Raw genomic sequence first — 8,749 nt, forward strand, 5'->3', positions numbered from 1 at the left:
ATGGTGATCACATCTAAACTTTCATAGTATTACCACGACTACAGGAAAAACAGTTCGTCTTTCAATCACCCAGGTGGGTATAACCAATGAGGAGATGGCACGTGGGTACCTGCTTCTATAAACCAATGAGGAGATGGGAGAGGCAGGACTTTCAGCGCGATCTGCGTCAGAAATAGGACGACTTCTATTTTAGCCCTTGGTAACGCAGACGCACGTGGCGCGAGCAGTGTGGGTGCAATAATTGAATAACATGGATTTCTAAATTTATTTTGTGACGCTCGCGCACGCGACGTGTCCGGCTGGTCAGCATGTTACGTAATTAGAAAGAGGATATTCTCATGATTAAAATGGTATCCAATGTAAAATAATCTAAATATACACATTGCGAAAGACAGACATACCTATATTTCCCTATAGTAAACAATGGGAGGACCTCAGAGTTCCATGAGTAATTTTTTGTTTACATTTTAACTACAAACAATGTGGACAGGTCTCCATTGCCAACAATAGCAAAGTAGGCATTGTGACGTAGAACAATAAACTGGGAATAGAACGTTCGGAAGGCAAGTTGGTGCCACAGTGCTCAATAGAACTATTATACCTTGCCCAAACCAGCTGCGCGCGTGCGCCATCGTGCGCTATCGTGCATAAATTTATTTTGCCCCCCCACACCAAACGCGATCGCGACACGCAGGTTAAAATATCAAAACAAACTCTGAACCAATGACATTAATTTGGGGACAGGTCGAAAAGCATTAAACATATATGGTAATTTAGCTAGTTAGCTTGCACTTGCTAGCTAACGTTAATTTGTCCTATTTAGCTAGCTTGCTGTTGCTAGCTAATTTGTCCTGGGATATAAACATTGAGTTGTTATTTTACCTGAAATGCACAAGGATCTCTACTCCGACAATTAATCCACACATAAAACGGCCAACCGAATCGTTTCTAGTCATCTCTCCTCCTTCCAGGCTTTTTCATCGTTTAACTTATATGGTGATCGCATCTAAACTTTCATTGTATTACCACACTACCGGCGAAACAGTTCGTCTTTCAATCATCCACGTGGGTATAACCAATGAGGAGATGGCAGTGGGTACCTGCTTCTATAAACCAATGAGGAGATGGGAGAGGCAGGACTTGCAGCGCGATCTGTGTCAGAAATAGGAATGAGTTCTATTTTAGCCCTTGGAGTCGCAGACGCTCGCGAGCAGTGTGGGTGCAATAATTGAATAACAAGGATTTCTACATTTGTTTTGCGACGCTCGCGCACGCGACGTGTCCGGTCTGGTCTGCATGTAAGGTCACCATGCGTAATGCCAAGGGTTGGCTGGAGTGGTGTAAAGCTTGCTGCCATTGGACTCTGAAGCAGAGGAAATGCGTTCTCTGGGGTGATGAATCCCGCTTCACCATCTAGCTGTCTGAAGGACACATCTGGGTTTGGCGGATGCCAGGAGAACGCTACCTGCCCAAATGCATAGTGCCAACTGTAAAGTTTGGAAGAGGAATAATGGTCTGGGGCTGTTTTTTATGGTTCGGGCTAGGTCCCTTAGTTCTAGTAAAGGGAAATCTTAATGCTACCGCATACAATTGCATTCTACACGATTCTGTGCTTCCAACTTTGTGGCAACAGTTTGGGGAAGGCCCATTCCAGTTTCAGCATGACAGTGCCCCTGTGAACAAAGAGAGGTCCATACAGAAATGGTTTATCTGTAACGGTTGTCCTCCTCCTCTTCGGATGAAGAGGAGGAGTAGGGATTGGACCAAAGCGCAGCGTGATAATTTGACATAATGATTTATTTAAACAAACGACGAAACACGAAATAACACTTGATAATAAACAAAATACGTAGACTGACCTAAAACATGTGAACTTACATATAACGAAGAACGCACGAACAGGTACAGACTACAAACAAACGATACAGTCCCGTGTGGTAACATATACGGACACAGGAGACAATCACCCACAAACAAACAGTGTGAACAGCCTACCTTTATATGGTTCTCAATCAGAGGAAACGTCAAACACCTGTCCCTGATTGAGAACCATATAAGGCTAATTACACCTGACCTAAACATAGAAACACAAAACATAGAATGCCCACCCCAACTCACGCCCTGACCAACTAAACACATACAAAAATAACAGAAAACAGGTCAGGAACGTGACATTATCGAGATTGGTGTAGAAGAATTTGACTGGCTTACATAGAGCCCTGACCTCAACCCTATCAAACACTTTTCTGGTGAATTGGAACGCCAACTGGGAGCCAGGCCTAATTGCCCAACATCAGTGCCCGACCTCACTAATGCTCGTGGCTGAATGGAAGCACGTCCCGCAGCAATGTTCCAACATCTAGTGGAAAGCCTTCTCAGAAGAGTGTAGGATGTTATAGCAGCAAAGGCGGGACCAACTCCATATTCATGCCCTTGATTTTGGAATGAGATATTCGACAAGCAGGTGTCCACCTACTTTTGGTAAATTTGTGTATGTGTACAAAAAAGGCTTCCACTCTTAATGTGCAGGTGATATATTGGCAATATGTACATTGTTACGTCATGCCAATAAAGCAAATTGAATTGATAGGTTATGTGATGTGCTTAAAACACTGCTGAATGTGGTGGCCAGGTGGAACACAAATTGTTCATTCTGCAGAACATCATGTTGGCCTATATGCCTAAAGGAGGGAGCTGTTGAGGATGGATGGCTTATTGGTGAGTGTTGCCTACTCATTTGATGTCAATTTGCTAAAGCAACCTCAAATTGTCCTAATGGTTCTTTTTGTAGCTATGTTTTTACTGGTCAAACTACAACGGAGTGAGCCAAATAAAAACTTTTTGGTTGTGCTCAGTCTCTGATACCAGCACCTCTATTGCGGTATCAAAAAACTATTTTAAGCTTTTTTTGGTTTCTCCATTGTAGGCTATTTCATGGTACGGTGTTGTATATTCTCACAGGTTTAAAGGGATGATTTTGACCATATATGGTTAATTAGGGGCGTTTCGAAATACAAATAGCCAAGGTCGTGCAGGCGCACTGAGGCTGAGAACAATTAGTATTTATCAACGGTTATCTCCTACCGGTGTGCGTATGGCGCTCGTAGGATTGTTTGATAAATCACACTTGTTCTATGCGTACGAACATTCTAAATTCCGTTAGTAAGTAGTATTTTAGAATAGTTTCTACTGTTAGGTTCTAATTATCAGAGTAAGAACTCAACGGAAACTATGAAAGCTTAACCCAAGTTTATTCTTCCCAAAGGATCTAACAGCTGAACAGACAAAAACATGTTTACAATAGTGGTGTATATGTACCCCACTTTGGGTGGAGTTTCCTCCTTCTTGCTAAACATTATATCTTTTTTGCTAGGCAGGAAACTAAGTGATACGGGCCATAAACTTTTCCTTCTCCGTTAATGTGACCTGATCTCGACCCCCTTCATAACTAATCCATGGCTCTCTCCCCTTATCAATGCCTGCCACGTGATCGTTTTCCCTACACTCCGTACATTCAAGCTTAATTGCATCCACCATATACCTTCCTCCTACAGATAACCATTAAACTCTGGTCTAGCCCCTCGGCTATGGCACCCCTCAGGTCTCGAAATGTTATTAATCATTAGTTATAATAGTGGTTCAGCAATCCAAACCCATCACTATGCAATATTGATAAATGAGGCCCCTGGTGTTTACAGGAAAACATCATGTTTGTCTCAATTAAAGGATCTAGAGATTTTAAACCAACCCCCCCCCCCCCACAACAATTGCATTTTGAAATGTGATTTTGTTTAGGTCATAAAGCAAATGGGCCTATTATCTTTAGTGTTTCCCCTAGGATTTAAAAAAATCAAAGGTAGGGGTGGGGTGTTTTTTTTGCTGGGTGGGTTTTAAATTTTTTATATAGAATGACTGTGTCACTTCTGGTGACCTTTTAAAAATACATTCTACTCCAATGTGTAACGCTTGTCGTCTGGAGGAGAAGAAGAGGACCAAGGTGCAGCGTGGTAAGTGTTCATATTCTTTAATTCAAATACGTAACACTAAACCAAAACAACAAACACGACAAACTAACAGTCCAGAAAGGAGAAACAAACACTAAACCGGAAACAACCACCCACAAACACAGGTGGGAACAGGCTACCTAAATATGATTCTCAATCAGAGACAATGAATGACAGCTGCCTCTGATTGAGAACCATATCAGGCCAGACATAGAAATACAACACAAGGACAACATAGAACACCAGTCATAGAATGCCCATCCAAACTCACGCCCTGACCAACCAAAACAGAGACATAAAAAGGATCTCTAAGGTCAGGACGTGACACAATGCATGAAAGTAAAATTATGTTGACATCATCTGAAATTTAACTGATGCGTGCCACTGCAGTGTAGGGAGACGGTGGCTGTACGCTCATGGCCCTCATTCGTGCCACTGCTCGGTCTGTTTGCTACAACTATACATTGTAACATGCCATTTTCAATATCGTCCTATCCATATGAGCTACAGATCTACAAACAAGTACGGTGGGTTCCTTTACCTCTATCCAAAGGTATTCTACAAATATGTATCTTATTACAGCTGTGGTCATTTGTTCACGTACACGTACAGATACAATTTTCAATAGTTTCTTATCCAAATTACATATACCTCTAACCACTTGATTTTAGGCCACCTCCCTCCTCCATAGTACACCCATTACAATTTAAATTTTTTCATTGTACTGATCTAATATGAATATTTCCAGTTATGGGTCTTCTTTTCATCACCTCACTGTCCATATGAGCTACAGATCTACAAACAAGTGTGGTAGGTTCCTTTACCTCTCTTATGAAAGATACAGCTAATTTTCTCGAAATTCCTCCCCTTTGATTCTCTATAAATATTTGTCCTATTACTGTCACGTAGAGATCATTTTCTGTAGCTATATCCAGATGGATTTGACATCAAACACTGAAAACTTTCCAATATTGTACAGATTTAACACATTCCCTACTTAGGTCTTTTTATTCTAACATTGGTTTTACAGCTTTACGGTCTTGTGCAGTTGTTATTCTTTTCGATTCTGTATTTTGCTACTAGGTGGAGCCATTGACCACTGTACCTCTTACCCTGTGGATGTACCGACAGCTGAATAGTTTCTTTGCAAATGTTCTTCCCTATGACCTATGTATCTGTCCATTCCATCTGTGTCATTGTTTTGATGAAGGCCATCCGAAACAATTTTTTATTAGTTGTTTAAATAAAATAGATTTTTTTTAATGGCTATTTTTAGTGGCTAAAAAGTCATGAGCTATAATTACTTGTTAGGGGAATGATTACATGAACATTGTGGTAGAGTGTCCAAATTGGGAATTTAGGCCTCTCTTTACGAGAAGTTAAAGCTATTCAATAATCATAGTCAAGACACCGTTTAATGCCCCTTCCGAAAGACTGCATCCTCCACAGGGCAATGTCATAGGCACAATACCCAATGAAAATTAAAAATATATATTTAACCTTTATTTAGCTAGACAAGTCAGCTAATTCTTATTTACAATGACCGCCTACCCCAGCCAAACCTGGACGACGATGTGCCAATTGTGCCCCGCCATATGGGACTCCCAATCATGGTCGGATGTGATTCAGCCTGGATTCAAACCAGGGACTGTGGTGTTGCCTCTTGCACTGAGATGCAGTGCCTTAGACCGCTGCGCCACTCAACCCCTTGCACGTGAAGATTGGTATAAGCAGTATGGTGAAACTTACGCCTAATCCTATGAGAGGGCAAATTGGAGCTATTGCCATATTGCTTACAACTGTCATATCCACTTAGATCTCCACAAGTGCATAGGGATCGATTTGGGATTGGGTCATACACCACTTACAGGACCATCTGGTGTGTAATGCCACATTTCTAACCAGATAGGATAGGCCACCCAGTTCCCTTCATGCAGAGGCAAGCCAGTATTTGGGGTGAAGGGATTTAATGTTGCAGTGGTAAAAAAGTTACCTTAAATTAAGTGTTAAAGTTTTCACATTTGGAAAGAAGTGGAAGGCGCTCAACCAATGTGAGTAGAGGTGCAAATAATTTGATTGTCCTTGAAGAGGAAAGGCGCAAAAAAAAAAATATTTAAAGATCTATTAAGGGTGTTTTCACACTTGGTCCCTTTCAGGCAATTTTTGTGAACTCATTGCAGTTCGCTTCAATTTTCGTGCAGTGTGAACACTCCAAAGGAACTCTGACCCCTCCAAAGAGCCCCCGAAGCGAACCGAACTGAGAACCATATCGAGAAGTGGTCTGAGTTTCGGTTTCCTTTTCTAGGGCAATGTGAAGACAAAGCTCCCCAGGTTCGTTTGTCATTATTCCCGCACCACACACTAGACCAGTGGTGTCAAACTCATGCTACGGAGGGCCGAGCGTCTGCAGGTTTTTGTTTTTTCCTTTCAATTAAGACCTTGACAACCAGATGAGGGGAGTTACTAACATTAATTAGTCAACCAAGTACAGGGGTGGAGCAAAAACCTCGGCCCTCCGTGGAATGAGTTTGACACGTGCACTAGACCACTGAAACACCGTTTCACCTGTCGTACACCCTCACTCACATTGGTGCCACAAAAGAGAGAAGATGATCTGCAGGTTCACGGAAAAAACGTATGCTGCTTTTGGATATTGATTAGTGATGGTCAAGGATGCACAGAAATGCCAAAATATGGAGTTTTTAGTTCAGATAGGAGGCGACTCCGGGATGCTGGCCTTCTTGGCAGAGTTGCAAAGAAAAAGACATATCTCAGACTGGCCAATACAAATAAAAGATTAAGATGGGCAAAAGAACACAGACACTGGACAGAGGAACTCTGCCTAGAAGGCCAGCATCCCGGAGTCGCCGCTTCACTGTTGACATTGAGACTGGTATTTTGCGGGTACTATTTAATGAAGCTGCCAGTTGATGACTTGTGAGGTATCTGTTTCTCAAACTAGACACACTAATGTACTTGTCCTTTTGCTCAGTTGTGCACTGGGGCCTCCCACTCCTCTTTCTATTCTGGTTAGAGCCAGTTTGAGCTGTTCTGTGAAGTAGTACACAGCGTTATACGAGATCTTCAGTTTCTTGGCAATTTCTCGCATTGAATAGCCTTCATTTCTCAGAACAAGAACAGACTGATGAGTTTCAGAAGAAAATTCTTTGTTTCTGGCCATTTTGAGCCTGTAATCGAACCCACAAATGCTGATGCTCCATATACTCAACTAGTCTAAAGAAGGCCAGTTTTATTGAAGCTAGGGGGCAGAATATATATGTTTGGAAAAATAACGTTCCCAAGTTTAAACAGACTATTTCTCAGGCTCAGATATTAGAATATGCATATAATTGACAGATTAGGATAGAAAACACTCTAAAGTTTCCAAAACTGTCAAAATATTGTCTGTGAGTATAACAGAACTGATTTTGCAGGCGAAAACCTGAGGAACTCCAACCCGGAAGTGCATTTATTTTATTTTATCCCTGTTCCATTGCTTGCCCCTCCTCCATTTAAAGGGGTATCAACCAGATTCCTTTTCCAATAGCTTCCTCAGGCTGTGACCAGGCTTTAGACATAGTTTCAAGCTTTTATTTTGAAAAATGAGCGAGATTTATCAAAACGCGTCAGGTGTCCTTTGATTAGTTCCTGCGCAGGAGAGATGTGGCTCGACATTTTCTTTCTCTGTAGTATTGAACAGTTTACCGTCCGGTTGAAATATGATCGATTATGTATGTTAAAAACAACCTGAGGATTGATTATAAAAAACCTTTGACATGTTTCTACGAACATTACGGATACTTTTTGGAATTTTCGTCTGCCCTTCAGAACCGGAACGAGCTTGTGGTTTTCTGAACATAACGCGCAAACCAAATGGCGGTTTTTGGTTATAAAACTAATCTTTATTGAACAAAAATAACATTTATTGTGTAACTGGGAGTCTCGTGAGTGCAAACATCCGAAGATTATCAAAGGTAAGCGATTAATTTTATTGCTTTTCTGACTTTCGTGACCAAGCTAATTTAAGGCTAGCTGTTCTAGCAGTGATTGATACACTCACAAATGCTTGGATTGCTTTCGCTGTAAAGCGTATTTTCAAAATCTGACACGATAGGTGGATTAACAACAAGCTAAGCTGTGTTTTGGTATATTTCACTTGTGATTCCATGATTATAAATAGTTTGTATTATTTTTGAATTTGGTGCGCTGCCAATTCAGCGGTTGTTTACAAAAATGATCCCGTAAAAGGGATCCGTGCGGCAAGAAGTTTTTAATCAGCATGACAGTTTTCAGCTGTGCTAACATAAGTGCAAAAGGGTTTTCTAATGATAAATTAGCCTTTTAAAATGATAAACTTGGATTAGCTAACAAAACGTGCCATTGGAACACAGGAGTGATGGTTGCTGATAATGGGCCTCAGTACGCCTATGTAGATATTCCATTAAAAAAATGTTTACATTTACAACATTAACAATGTCTACACTGTATTTCTGATAAATGTTGTGTTATTTTAATTGACAAAAAATTAGCTTTTCTTTCAAAAACAAGAACATTTCTAAGTGACCCCAAACTTTTGAACGGTAGTGTGATATATATTTACCCCCCAAAATAAATAAATATATACTCAAAAATATATGGGGGATTGGAAATGATACAGACAATTACATTGATGGAAGCTACAATCTATCCGCAATATTAAAGGTGATCCAACCCCTAAAAAAAATGAGTGACCCCAAACTTTTGAA

The sequence above is a fragment of the Salvelinus namaycush genome, chromosome 27, assembly GCF_016432855.1.
Source record: "Salvelinus namaycush isolate Seneca chromosome 27, SaNama_1.0, whole genome shotgun sequence".
NCBI lineage: Eukaryota > Metazoa > Chordata > Actinopteri > Salmoniformes > Salmonidae > Salvelinus > Salvelinus namaycush.